Raw genomic sequence first — 13,489 nt, forward strand, 5'->3', positions numbered from 1 at the left:
CATTTATTGTAACTATTGTTGCATTTGCTCATATTCTCTTCTCTATCTCCTTCCTCCTTAAATAAGTTTTTACTTTTTCTTGGCTAAATTTTTGTTTCTCTTTCTTTTCCTCAATATCTTTTTCCTCTTATATCTATTCCTTTTTAAAAAAAATTTATTGTTGTTCAGTTACAGTTGCCCAAACTTTTTCATGAATATAGTGAATTTTAAGACACATACTGTAGTAGACACTTGTTAGATATTTTCTCCTTTCCATTTCATGGAATTCCCCAATTTCCACTTAGGTATATACCCCTCCTCGACCCAAACCTGAGCTTCGGTGGCAGTCCTTGGCAAGTCTTCCCTCCTTCCTTCCCTCCCTCCTTTCCTTCCGTTCTTTTTTCTTGCCACGGTGATTGTCCTTAGGTTGGTGCAATTATAGCAAAATTCAGGACATCTCTTCTGATGGTGTGGGTAGCCATGCTCTTTCTCTTCCCAATTTTAAAAAGAGAAAGTATGTAATTCCAAATACTGAACTTGCAGACATCTTTCAAATCAGGGAAGATAGTCTGAAGATGAAGTTGACACACAAAGAAAAGCAAAGTTGAGAGGACAGAGCTGACAGAAAAGGAATTGCCTATTGATAACCTAAAATATACTAATTTTAAAATTTAAACATATGTTCTTCCTACTAAAAACAGTATCTATGATCTCTTCTACCACTATATATGTTTAACATACTCTATTTCTTACCTTCCAACCATCCACTACCCACTTCTGCCAAGGACTTATTGAAACTGTGTAGAATTTTAGTTCTACAGCTTCAGCTACCCTGCTAGATCCGTGTATGTTCAACAGCTCATGATTTCCCTTTTTGTCCTTTTGTACCATATTTTGGAAGAACTCCTTGGTCTGATATTCTAGTCCATTAATTTGGTCATCTATTACAACATGCTGTTATTCAGCTTATTATTTTTCTTCCAGAAAATGTTTTTAATTGCTAAAACTTTCTTTTCTTGTTTTTTTTTTTTTCCATAACACCCCATTGCTATTTTATGGAAATTATATTCTCTCAAATCCTTGAGGATATTTTTGAACAAATATTATCTTTTATCTGCTATATTCAATTTATGTTCTCAAAGATTGACTCCTCTCTTTAGATTAGTGTCCCTCTTTCATCCTGTTTTTTTCCCCCTCAAATATTTAGCAACTTGGTTAACCAAACTGGTGGCTAAAGTTGGTTTCCCCAGCACAGTGGTTCTCAACTCCGAATGCACTACAGAAATCACCTTTTTCAAAATTAAAAAAAAAAAAGGAAAAGAAAGTTCCCTGGGTGATTTTAATGTGCATCCACCACCAAGAACCACTGCTTTAATACTATATGTCAAAATCACTCTTCTCTCTGCCATGAATGTGTATGCTGATTATGAGTTCTAGCTATGAAGGGAATCACACATGAATGGAGGTGTGTTGCAGCTATGTACTTTCTGATGGAACGAGGTCTACATTCAAAGCAGCAACTAGAAGTTTTCTAAGGTATAACCCTGATTCTCTCTCTGGCCCAACAGCCTATGAGAGAGATACCCCTAACTTATATAAACAGGTTCTAGCAGCTTACCCTGTGATTGAGCACTGTAATTAGCCATTGTAAATGGTCCTGGAACAGTTGTTCTGAAGTCTAGTAATTAATTACCTTTTGACCATTGCTATGGTCTGAATGAGATTAATGCCACTAGAAAAGAGGGCTCAGAGAGCAACTTGCTCCTTCCACTACATGAGGACATAACAAGAAGTCAAGCAGTCTACAAACACAGAAGGCCTTCACCAGCATCCAACCATGCTAGCAACCTGATTTGGACTGATAGCCTCTAGACTGTGAAAAATAAATGTCAGTTGTCTATGAGCCACCCAGTCTGTGGTATTTTGTTATAGCAGCCCAAATAGACTGAGACAACCAACCTCAACCTCCTCCTGCTTTATTGCAAAATCTCTGAGCTTTGCAGTTGTTCCAGAATTCTGTTAGGAAAACTCACTTTTTTAGCATTTCCCCTTTAAGCCTGTATTGGGTTGCAGATTTCTTCACACTGTAAGGTTCTGTCATCAATCTGACCCCATATGCTTTGCATTTTTCATAAATTCCTCAATGCTTTTTGATCTTTTGATGACACCCTTCCCAGCTTTCCAACACTAATAAAGATGTATCATTATTTCCCTATTTTCTTATTCTTTGTTACTTAACTCAGTTTTTCTCATTATATGAATAAAACATCCTTATATTAAACTACTCAGATCACACTGAAGGATTTAAGTTGTAAAAGAAGTAGTCTTCTCCACCAATTTTGTTCCTTAAATTTGCTGTTAACTCTACTCAAGTAATAAATGACTGCTATGTTACTATTTTTCCCCTTTTCATACTTTTTTCTTTGGAAATGAGTACTAAGTCTAGCCTACACTCAAGAATAAAAAGTAATCTCCATCTCTTGGAAAGGAGAGTATCTAAATATATTTTTTAGAATTCTTAAAGAATTCTTCTCCCCCATTTATTTATTCAATCTTATTTTATATCTGTATAGATTCATGGATATTTATTTTATTCTTTGGGCCAAAATTTAATTCTATTGTTAATAATTTATTGTTCAAGTTGTCTGAACTTTGGTCACAGGGTGTTCTTTCAGGTTGGCTCTTGTGTCTTTCTGACATGGTCCTGCACCTCTCTCCCACCCCTGTTTTTTAGTACTATCTTACTTTTTGGCCTTGTAAGATGCTCCAGGCCCATCTTGTGAGATATATATGTATCCTATGTGATAGGATATCACATATATCACATATATATCCTACATGATAGGAGATATATATATATATATATATATATATATATATATATGTATGAATATATATATATTCATTCTCCTATTGGTTCTATTTCTCTGGAGAACCCTGACTAATATAGTGGGTAATCAATGAGGATACTGATGAAGGAATGAATGATTGGGGTCGGGTCAGTAATTTTTTTAAAGCTCCTGAAGTGATTCTGAGGCACAGCCAATGTAATCACTAACAGATTCTCTCCCTCTCAAGTCCATACATATCCTTTCTTCACATTAATGAATCAGTGGTACAGTAAAATGCAAACAGCCTTTGATATCAGGCATAGGATCAAATCTCAAAGCTGACATTTACTAACTACTTGGTTTTAAAATAAGTATTACTTAAAGTCTGGGCATTCTCACATTTAAAACTGGGATATTATCACCAACCCCTCAGAGAACTGCTAAAAGTTTACATGATAATACATTTAATGGATATAGCAAAGTGTCTGGTACATAGCAAGGGCTCAATAAACGTTAGTTGTGTTTTTTCATTTCCCCCCTAATTCACTGGGAAGTTAGAGGGTATATGGTATGAGTTCCTTAACTGGATCCTACATTTATCATATCAAACTTCTAACTATACATCTACGCTTTCAGAACATCCTAAAGCTAACTCCACCATCTGTGGAGAGGAACTCTGTACTTTATTCTTTCCTCGTTAGTACTTTATTTCCTCCCTAACCATTTTTTTTTGCTTCCAAAATGCAAAAGATTTCTTCATACTAAACAAGAATTTACTGCCTTTTTACCCTGTTTCTCTACTACTATTCCTGTTAAACTTCTCACCTTTCTTTCATTGGCTAGTCCCTTCTAAACCCATGGCAGTGTGCCCTCTGATTGTTCTGCCAATCAAAACTGTTTTCTTACAGGTCAAGGACTATTTTTCACCAAATCAAAGGGCCTTTCTTGTCTTCCTTCTCCTCTCTGCAAGATTTGAGGATGCTGAACTCTCCCTTTTCTGGAAATTCTCTCTCCCAGGTTGTCTTCCTCTTTTCCAATTATACATCATCTTTCTCTAACATGAATCCTTGTCTTTCACTTTGACTTCCAAAGCTCAGTGCTCTTTTAATTTCTTTCTACAAAGTTTCAAATTGTTTCTGTGTAAAAGTCATTATGTTTTTATAATAAAACTACCTTTCAACACTGATCTTCCTCCAAATCTTTGGGTAGGCTAAGATATCTTCAGAACATTTCATTTCAAAGCCAGTTAACAAATCTGTTTGCAACATGATAATCTGCCTTGACTCTTGAGAGACCTACTTACAATTACTCCATTTTATCAATTATATCAAACTTTTCCTGGCTCTCAACCCCAAAATAATCTTCAAATCTTTTCACTAAATCCATTTAATTATTTTTGCAATCTTTTTCTCTTGTTCATTACTACCACCTTAGATTAGACCCTGTTTTACGTACGTCTGGCTCTTACTCTCTTGCTCCAAGTCTTTTCCCTCTTCTTCAATGGTTTTACATTCCAACATCTCAGCAATCTAGGCAATTCACACGTATTCCAACATGTACTGCTCCTGGTCCAAAATCTACAGCAATGTTTTCCAACAACCACTACATCAAGTCCAAACTCTTAGGTCCTAGCTTTCATGACTCTACCTAACAATACCTTCTTCACTGGCCAGTCTGACACCTAGTACAACACACAAATGAACAGGGTCATATAACTAACTAATCATGTCATCTACTCTTCCCTCCTCTCCAATTCAGACAGGTTCTTCCCACTGTTCCTTATTAGCTACTGCATTTTCTGCTGTATTTCTCCTGCATTTTCAAAGTGAAATGACATTTTTACTTTGCTTATCTAAATCCTATTAACTCATTAAAGCCCAGTGCGAGTCTGCCTTCCTCTATAAAACCTTCTTTAACATTTCTAGCCAACACAATACCCTCTACCTCTGTTCTAGACTCTAGCTCTCCCACTTCTCAGTGATCTTGTTACAAAATGTATTTTTCTCTTATATGTTATTAATCTCTCCTTCCCTGTTAGTGCTTTTTCATTCAAGATATCCCCATTTTTTCCATTAAAAAGGAAAAATGAGGACTTCCAGCCAAGATGGAGGCAGAGGTAGATATGCTTCACTTCCTCTCATAATCAAAAGAAGGAAAACAACCAATTTGAAAACAAAAAACTCTGGGAACCAGAACTGCCAGAAAATCAAATTGTATAGAAGTCCAAAAACCAAGGAGTTACAGAAGAAACATTCATCCCGACTGGTAGGAGAGTCAGAGACAGACCGTGGGCAGCCAGGGTGGAAAGGGCGGTCAAGCAAGGCAGTGGCAGGAGGGCAGCAGGAGGACAAGGTGGTCCCACATTTATGTAAGGATAACCGGGAAGAATAACTGGGGAGTGAGACAGACTGTGCAACCCAGGGTTCCAGCACAGGGAAATAAAGCATCAAAGCCTCTGGCTATAAAAACCTGTGTGTGTTGCAGAGGTGGGAGAAACTCCTAGTCTCACAGGAGAGTCCATTGGAGGGACTCAGGGTCCTAGAATGTACTCAAATCCACCTACCCAGGAATCACCGCCAGAAAGGCACAATTCACTTGTGGGTAGCAGGGGAAGTAACTGAAAGTGGAGTGGGAGGCGAGCAAGCAGCATTGTTCTCTCTCTGACCCCTCCTCCACATACAGTGCCACAACCAAGAGAAGTGGGTTGCCCTACCCTGACAAATACCCAAGGCTCCACCCCATACAATGTTAACAGGTGCACCAGGACAAAGAAATATGGCCCAAATGAAAGAACAAATCAAAGCTCCAGAAAAAGAATTAAGCGACAAGGAGACAGCCAACCTATCAGATGCTTACAGTGGTAAAACACTGGTAATCAGGATGCTTACAGAAATTTTGAGTACAGATGCAAAATAAAGGAAGAAGTGTCAGGCTATATAAAGTAAAATAAAGGAAAATGTACAGGGAACCAACAGTGATGGATGGGAAGGAAACTGGGACTTAAATTAATGATTTGGAACAGAAATAAGAAATAAACATTCAACCGGAATAGAATGAAGAAACAAGAATTCAAAAAATGAAGAGAGGCTTAGGAACCCTTGAGAGCTTTAAATGTTCCAACATCTGACTCATAGGGGTGCCAGAAGGAGAAAAGGGAAAGCAAGAAATTGAAAGCTTATTTGAAAAAATAATGAAGGAAAACTTCCTCAATCTGGTGAAGGAAATAGACTTACAGGAAGTCCAGGAAGCTCACAGAATCCCCAAGAAGTTGAACCCAAGGAAGCACACACCAAGACACATCATAATTAAATTACCCAAGATTAAAGAGGAGAGAATCTTAAAAGCAGCAAGAGAAAAGAAGACAGTTATCTGCAAAGGAGTTTCCATAAGTCTATAAACTGATTCCTCAAAAGAAACCTTGTAGGCAAGAAGGGGCTGGAAAGAAGTATTCCAAGTCATGAAAGGCAAGGACCTACATCCAAGATTACTCTATCCAGCAAAGCTATCATTTAGAATGGAAGGGCAGAAAAAGCGCTTCCCAGATAAGGTCGAGTTAAAGGAGTTCATCATCACAAGCCCTTATTATGTGAAATGTTAAAGGGTCTTATCTAAGAAAAAGAAGATTAAAAACTATGAACATTAAAATGGTAACAAACTCACAACTATCAACAACTAGACTTAAAAACAAAAACAAAAATGAAGCAAGCAAACAACTAGAACAGAAACAGAATCACAAAAATAGAGATCACTTGGTAGGAGATCAGCCAGAGGTGGAGGGGGTAAAATAAGGGAAAAGGTACAGGGAATAAGAAGCATAAATGGTCAGAACAAAATAGACAGGAGGAGGTTCAGAACAGTATGGGAAATGGAGAAGCCAGATAACTTGTATGTACGACCCACAGATGTGAACTTAAGGGAGAGGAATGCTGGAGGGTAGGGGGCTACAGGGCAGAGAGGAATAAAGGGGAGAGGAAAAAAAATGGGACAACTCTGATAGCATAATCAATAAAAATATTTTTTTAAAAAGGAAAAGTATTGTTTTTCTCACCTTGCCACAGCTTCTAAATGTTCCTATTCTTTCTCCCTCCCAACCATCAGGCTCCTTCACTGTTCTTTCTCACTTTCCATTCACTCCTTAGCTTGGTGTTACCTGGCTTTTATTAAAAACTGCTCATATCAAACTTACCAGAAGATGTCCACAGTGCCAAATCCAATAAACTTTGTAGGAAAGATCTTGTGTTTGGACTTCTGGCAACACCACCTCACTGTTTCTTTGGAGAACCTCTCTGCCTCATTCCTGTGGTCTGATGGATCCATAAAATATGGGCTCACCTCCGTGTGGGCAAAGGGCTGACCAATATGTCTCTGCCCAGGAAGAAAAACTGTCTGAGACTGAATTAGCCTCATGGACCCATGTGATCCTAAAAAGCTACTGTACCCTGGCCTTTCCAAGGCTTCATTACTCTATCTTGCTTTGCTTCTGCAAGTTTACCCAGCATCTATATCAATAAATTCCCCTTTTCTGCTGAAGTTAGCCAGAGGCAATTTCTGTTGGTTATGACCAAAGAGAAATTGGTCCTGCAAGTAAAGACAGAAGTGGTACCTTCCATTACACTACAAACTTCTTCTCCCTGTCCCTTTACTGCAGTCTCTGCTGTTTAAGAAATTACAGTAGCTAAGGGGTGAAAGCTTTTGCCAGGGGATCCAATAGTGGATTCATTCATTGGAAGGTAAGGACATCTGGGGCTCATCATGAAACCACAACAGACAAAAGGGAAGTTACAAGGAGCATAGATGGGAATTGTGAGGATCCTGGGCACCTTTCTGTACTAACACTAGCAAGAAAGTAACCAGTAGACTGCTGCCACTGGTGGGCACAGGCAAGATCTGTAAAAGCTCAGAACTTTCAGGGATAAAAAGTTTGCGAACTACATGTCTCAGGCTCCCAAGTTCATGCTCTGTAACATAAGACTTTCTAGTAATATCAATTTACCTGTGCCCTAGCTGGTGTGGCTCCATGGATTGAGTGCCAGCCTATGAATCAAAGGGTCACTGGTTGGATCCCCAGTCAGGGCACATGCCTGAGTTGTGGGCCAAGTCCCCAGTAGGGGGCATAGGAGAGGCAACCACACACAGGTGTTACTCTCCCTTTCTCTATCCCTTCCTCTCGCTCTAAAAATAAAATAAAACCTTAAAAAAAATCTACTTGCAGTTCCTTAATCAAGAAATTACCTTTCTCATTTCCATGTCTTTGTATCTGCTACTTTGGAATGCTGCTATCAATGTTCCATCTGGGAACTCCTAATTATCCTCTTTGAAACTTTCTGATCCCTAGAAGTTGTTCCCAAATATCCTGACATAATATTCTACAATGTCTTAACATGAAGTACACTCTCTATGCTTACTGGATTTTCCCACAAGACTATAAGCTTCTAAATGGTAGAAATCACAACTTTCATATTTATATTCTCAACAATTAGTACTCAGTATGGGAGTACTAAATGTCTACTAAAAGAATATCTGTTCTTTTCTTTTTCTTTTTCAAGATTTTATTTATTTTTGAGAAGGGAAGGAAGGGAGAAAGAGAGGGAGAGAAATATTAATGTGTGGTTGCCTCTCCCATGCCCACTACTGGGGACCTGGCCAACAACCCAGGCATGTACCCTGACTGGGAGTTGAATCAGAGACCCTCTGGTTTGCAAGGCCAGCACTCAACCCACTGAGCCCCACCAGGCAGGGCTGAACATCTGTTCTTTCTTAATTTTCTATGGTTTTAACCACTGCATTTTGGGCACTTGTATTTAAATTAGCATCTAATAAATACTGTGTTCCGTTCCTTAATTATTTGATATGGTATTTCCTAATTCTTTCAATAAGCCTTAAAACTTAAGAGCTGAGTCCACACCATTTACTAGTTCTTTATTCTCTTTAGTACCTCAGAGTGCTGGGCACATGGCACGTACTCAATAAATACTTGATGAACTGAATTAAAAACACAGTATTAGCACGTTAATAGGAGCAACATATCATGCCCTACTGATCTAATTAAAAGATCTGGCCTTCTAAAGTGGTGCAAGTGTACCCATATGGAAAATTTAATGAGAAAAAGAAAAATTATCCAATTGGACAGTTAATAGCTTTTCTCTGAGCAAGAATTACACAAATATTTTATAGATAACAAGAGTCAATCTCTAGAACTTATAGTAAAAAATTCAAGGTATAGCCCTGGCTGGTGTGGCTCAGTGGATTAACTGCCAGCCTGCTAACTGAAAGGTCTCCAGGTTGATTCCCAGTCAGGGTACATACCTGGATTGCAGGCCAAGTCTCCAGTTGAGAGGCAACTGATCAATGTATCTCTCACATATCAATGTTGCTCTCCCTCTCTAAAAATAAATAAATAAATAAATAAATAAATAAAATCTAAAAACAAACAAAAAAAGACAAAACCTCAAGGTATATATCCCCATGCATTTTACAACAAAGGTTTAAGGGGTCTGTCACAACCATAATTACTTAAATTCCACTGACCCTTAACACGTCCATAATAGGAGTAAAATACATAAGACTGTTTAATAGCAAAATTAATTAATGCCAAATCAGTCTATTTTAAAGATGTATACAGTTATCTTTTCACAATATATAACAAAACAATTGTTTACTCATACAATGAATATTTAAGTGCTTACTAATGACAAGTGCTGTTAGGGCCCAGGAATACAAAGATGAAGAGAACACAGTTCCTATGTTGGTGGGGTTCTAGCTCCGCCATATTGCAATGGTATTAAAGAACAGGATGTGAATTGTACCTCTTGGAGTTGCTCAACATGCATGCTCTGGGGGTAGCAGTCTAGTGGAAAAGGTGGATAAACACATACTTCAGGAAATGTAGTTAGTGTTAACACAGAAATAAGTACAAGCTGTTATGGATCCACAGAAAACAGTCAACCTACTGAAGAAATCAGGAAAAGATATTGAAGAAACTGACTTCCACACATGAATTCAAAGCAAGTTAAGGTGTGAGGAAGATACCAAGACAGAAACATCTGGGATGGAATCAAACCTGAAAATGTGGCTGTGAGCAGAGTCAGTAGGGTTCCAAAGCAAACCAATCAACTCAAAGCAAACCATTGTAGAAGGACCCCAAAATAAAATACTCCTTGCTGTTAAGTTTGATAATAATGAAACATACATACAAAAGATTTTAAACCACCACATTGTAGAAGCATAAACGGAGTCTTTTAAACAACAGGTGGCATCAGAGTTCAAAGACAGCCAGTCAATCACTAAAAGTAGAGTTTAAAAGTATTGATGGGGAGAGTGAGCAGAGGGAGGGACCTTGCTATGCTGAGAAAGACCAACATTGTTAACAAAAGCAGGGATTCAAACTGCTTGCAGTGGGACCACTGGGAGGTCCAAAGACTCCTGTTGGGAAGCACTGGGGAAAAAGGTGGACAGGTAAGTGAAGGCCTAATTTAGAAGAGACTGGACCATAAGCCTAGCAGACTGGACATTGTTCTAGACTAGCAGTTTTCAACTGGTATGTCACAAGAAATTTTAGTGTGCAATACTTGACTATTTAGTCAGGAGCACTGACCTCTTTTCCCTTAGGCTGTCAAATAAAAAAATGACAACAGCCAACACAACCATAGTTGTCCAGTGTGAATGAATCAAAATTACACCTATTTTTTTGCCAGATCGCCAAAACATACATTTTTTTTGGTATGCTGTAGAATTTTAGTAATTAGTTTATGTGTGCCATGAAGTGAAAAGGGTTGAAAATCGCTATTCTAGATCAACAGTAGTTCTCAACCCAGACTACTGAATAGAAACACCTAGAGATATTTAAAAATATACCCATGGGTGAGACTCACCCCATATCCAAAGTAAGAGAATCTCAGGTTGGGGTTGGGAGTGGCCTGAGCATTAAAATGCAAAAGCACACAAGGTGATTTTAATGTACAGTCTGGATTGAGAACCAGTGTGCTATACGAAAGGAAGGTAAGGTAAGGCATAACAGATATGGTTAAGATCCAAACCTGATTTCATTCAGTTCCTGTTTGTAAGCAACAATTTTGAGTTCATTATCCAGTGAAGCTTATCTTCTAACCCGAGTTAAACATTTTCAATTTTAGTGTTTATTTTCCCTTATTGACAATGCTAAGCTCTGAAAAGAGGAAAATAAACCTATAAATTTCTCTTATTTGACTATTTCACTGATTGCACAGCCTGCAACTTTTCATTTTATTTCCATGATGTCCCATAGACAACTAACTGCCTTTAGATTCTAGCAATAAAGCGCTTCTATATTAAAGAATGTTGGAGGCTGCATTCATGTATGGATTTTATAAAATTTCTCTTTCAAGTAGAGTAAGAATGTAATACCTACCCATACCAAAATCACAATGCTTAGACTACAGCAAAATATGAGATTAAGTATTCATTCTTGTAGCACCTGGAGACATTACATCGTACTTGTTTCTAGTTTCAGAAGTGCTATAATTACAAAGTAATTTGCTTATTTCACAACAAATAATTTCAGAGTACTTCCCAAATAAAGGGAAACAAGAATGTATCTCATATAGTAACTCTGTACTGCATTGAACAAGTGTCACGTGTAGGAGGAAAAAGTCATCAAAGTGACTGGAGAGTATGTCTGCCTGTTGATCCCTCAAAAACCAGGTTTGTCTTTTCCTTACTTGTTTTTTAAGGAAAAGCATAGGTATGAATATACTTTAGGTTCCATGTTACTCACTGAAGGGGTTTATTCAAGAAATCTGTACTTTGTTTACAGGTAAGCAACCGTCTCCTTTTTATGCAAACTTAAGTTAGCCACAACAGTCTTGTTTTGTAGGGTGTTAGATTACTATATCTACTTAATGGTAAAAACGGTATGAGAACATAAGTTGGAAGCCTGTAACTGGGAGTCCACACACAGGCTTATGCAGTTTCTTATTTCCAGATGAAGTTAATAAATCCAAAGGACCCTACCACAGTGTAACCGCAGACGACGGTAAGTGGGGAAGGTAAAAAGGGGTCAGTGAGTATGGAAGAACCCAACAATCAAAATATTACACGTGAACGAGAGTGCAGAAATATTTCTTGGAAATATGGAAAAAGATTCCAAGAGTTGGCTATTAGCTTCTATCGTTCCTACTCAGAAAGGAAAAGAATGGCTTCCAATAAGAAAACGCAAGCCTAACTCTCAGACATAGGAGTGAGAGTTAAAAAGCAAATCACGTGAGTCTGACCAGAGGGTCCTAAGGAAATTTAGAGAGTAAGGTAAGAAGAAGGGATAAAAGAGACAGGAAAAGGTGCACAAGGCGGGCAAAGGCCATCCGGTGTGAACCTAGAGCCCAGCTCTTTATGCACCCAGGGCAGCGTGAAGCCTCTCTCGCCCCACGCGCATCTGGAGGCCGGGGAGCAGCGCAAGCCCCCCACGGGCCTGGCACCAGGGGGCGCGGGGCGCCCAGAGGTCAGAGAGAAGAGGGATGCAAACACCCCACCAGGCTTCGCAAGCAGGGGTTCCCATGAAAAAGGCATACTTTTCGCAGCCCTCGCCTCTGGGAGCTGGGAGGGGGTGGGTGGAGCAGAGCCCGGAGCCGCCCCCCGGAGCCGCCCTCGCAGCCCCGGCCCCCGCCCCCCGCCCCGGCTGTCAGCGACCCCCTCCCGCACTCACCCGCGGGCTGCGCAGTCTCGGCCGCGGCGGCAGCGGCAGCGACCCCCGCCTGGGTCATGATCCCAGGCGGGTACGGCAGGGATGTCCGACCGCCGGGGCGAATCTCTCCCTCTGCGGCCGCCCCCTGCTCCTCTGGGGCTGGGGGAGCGCGGGCCCAGGCCCTCCTCTCCCCCCGCCCCCGCCGCCTCTTCTGGCGGCCACCGCAGCCGCAGCGAGCCGAAGCCCTCAAGGCAGGAGAACCGGTGGCAGCGCGGCCTCAACTTTCCCAGCCCCCCTCCCCCCGCCCCTCCCCGCCCCTCAGCGGCCGCCGCTCGGCGGCGAGCAGCCTACCCTGGGTGCGCTGCACTCCCGCCTCTGCCACTCAGCTCACCAATCCGACTCCGGGGAGGCTACCGTAATAGCCAATCAAGGAGAGGAACGCCGTTGCGCTAGGCTAGAGGGCGGGAGGAGGTGAAGGGAAAACCGAAGCGTGAACGAGCCTGCAGGCGGCCCAATGAGGACGGCCAGGGGGCGGAGGTGTGCAAGTTGGGTTGAAGGAACAGGAAATATTCTTAAAGGTAGAGTGATGGGCAGGAAGGAAAGCCATTAGATGAATGAGAAAGAGGTGGGCCTGGTTTCTTAAAGGGGACGCCTTGAAGTCCTATAAACGGAGGTGTTTTAAGAAACTTCTTTGTATGTTGTTCTTCGTTATGCTTTCCACTTTCTGTAGACGTTTGTAAGTGGAAAAACTGAAAAGGAAGAGGGTAGGGAAGGCTTCAAGAATGATTAGAGAGCTCCTCTTTGCCTAGAGGGTAGGAAGGCGGGACGTGGCTTCTGTGACAAGAAGTGAGAAAGAAAAATGAGACTCCAGACGTCTCCGACTGCCCTTTCACTGCAAGATCGCTGCGGACCAAGCTGCCCGAATTTGTGGGCTGTGGTCATGTCATCCTTCAATTTGCAAAAATAAAAAATAAAAATTAAGTTAAAAAGTCACGAATTCCCATGAACGAGAGATGACTGTGTT

At 40.4% G+C, this 13,489-nt stretch overlaps 1 protein-coding gene across 3 annotated transcripts in view; it reads right to left on the minus strand.

Annotated features, from left to right (window-relative positions):
- USF3 (upstream transcription factor family member 3) overlaps positions 1-12,759 on the minus strand; it is a 56,142-nt gene extending 43,383 nt beyond the window's left edge. For all 3 annotated transcript variants that reach the window (XM_028534364.2, XM_028534356.2, XM_036018109.1), the window contains exon 1: positions 12,487-12,759. The gene's annotated coding sequence lies outside the window, so the exon portion shown is untranslated. The remainder of the gene's footprint in view (positions 1-12,486) is intronic.
- Between the last annotated feature and the right edge of the window lie 730 nt (positions 12,760-13,489).

The sequence above is a fragment of the Phyllostomus discolor genome, chromosome 2 (assembly GCF_004126475.2).
Source record: "Phyllostomus discolor isolate MPI-MPIP mPhyDis1 chromosome 2, mPhyDis1.pri.v3, whole genome shotgun sequence".
NCBI lineage: Eukaryota > Metazoa > Chordata > Mammalia > Chiroptera > Phyllostomidae > Phyllostomus > Phyllostomus discolor.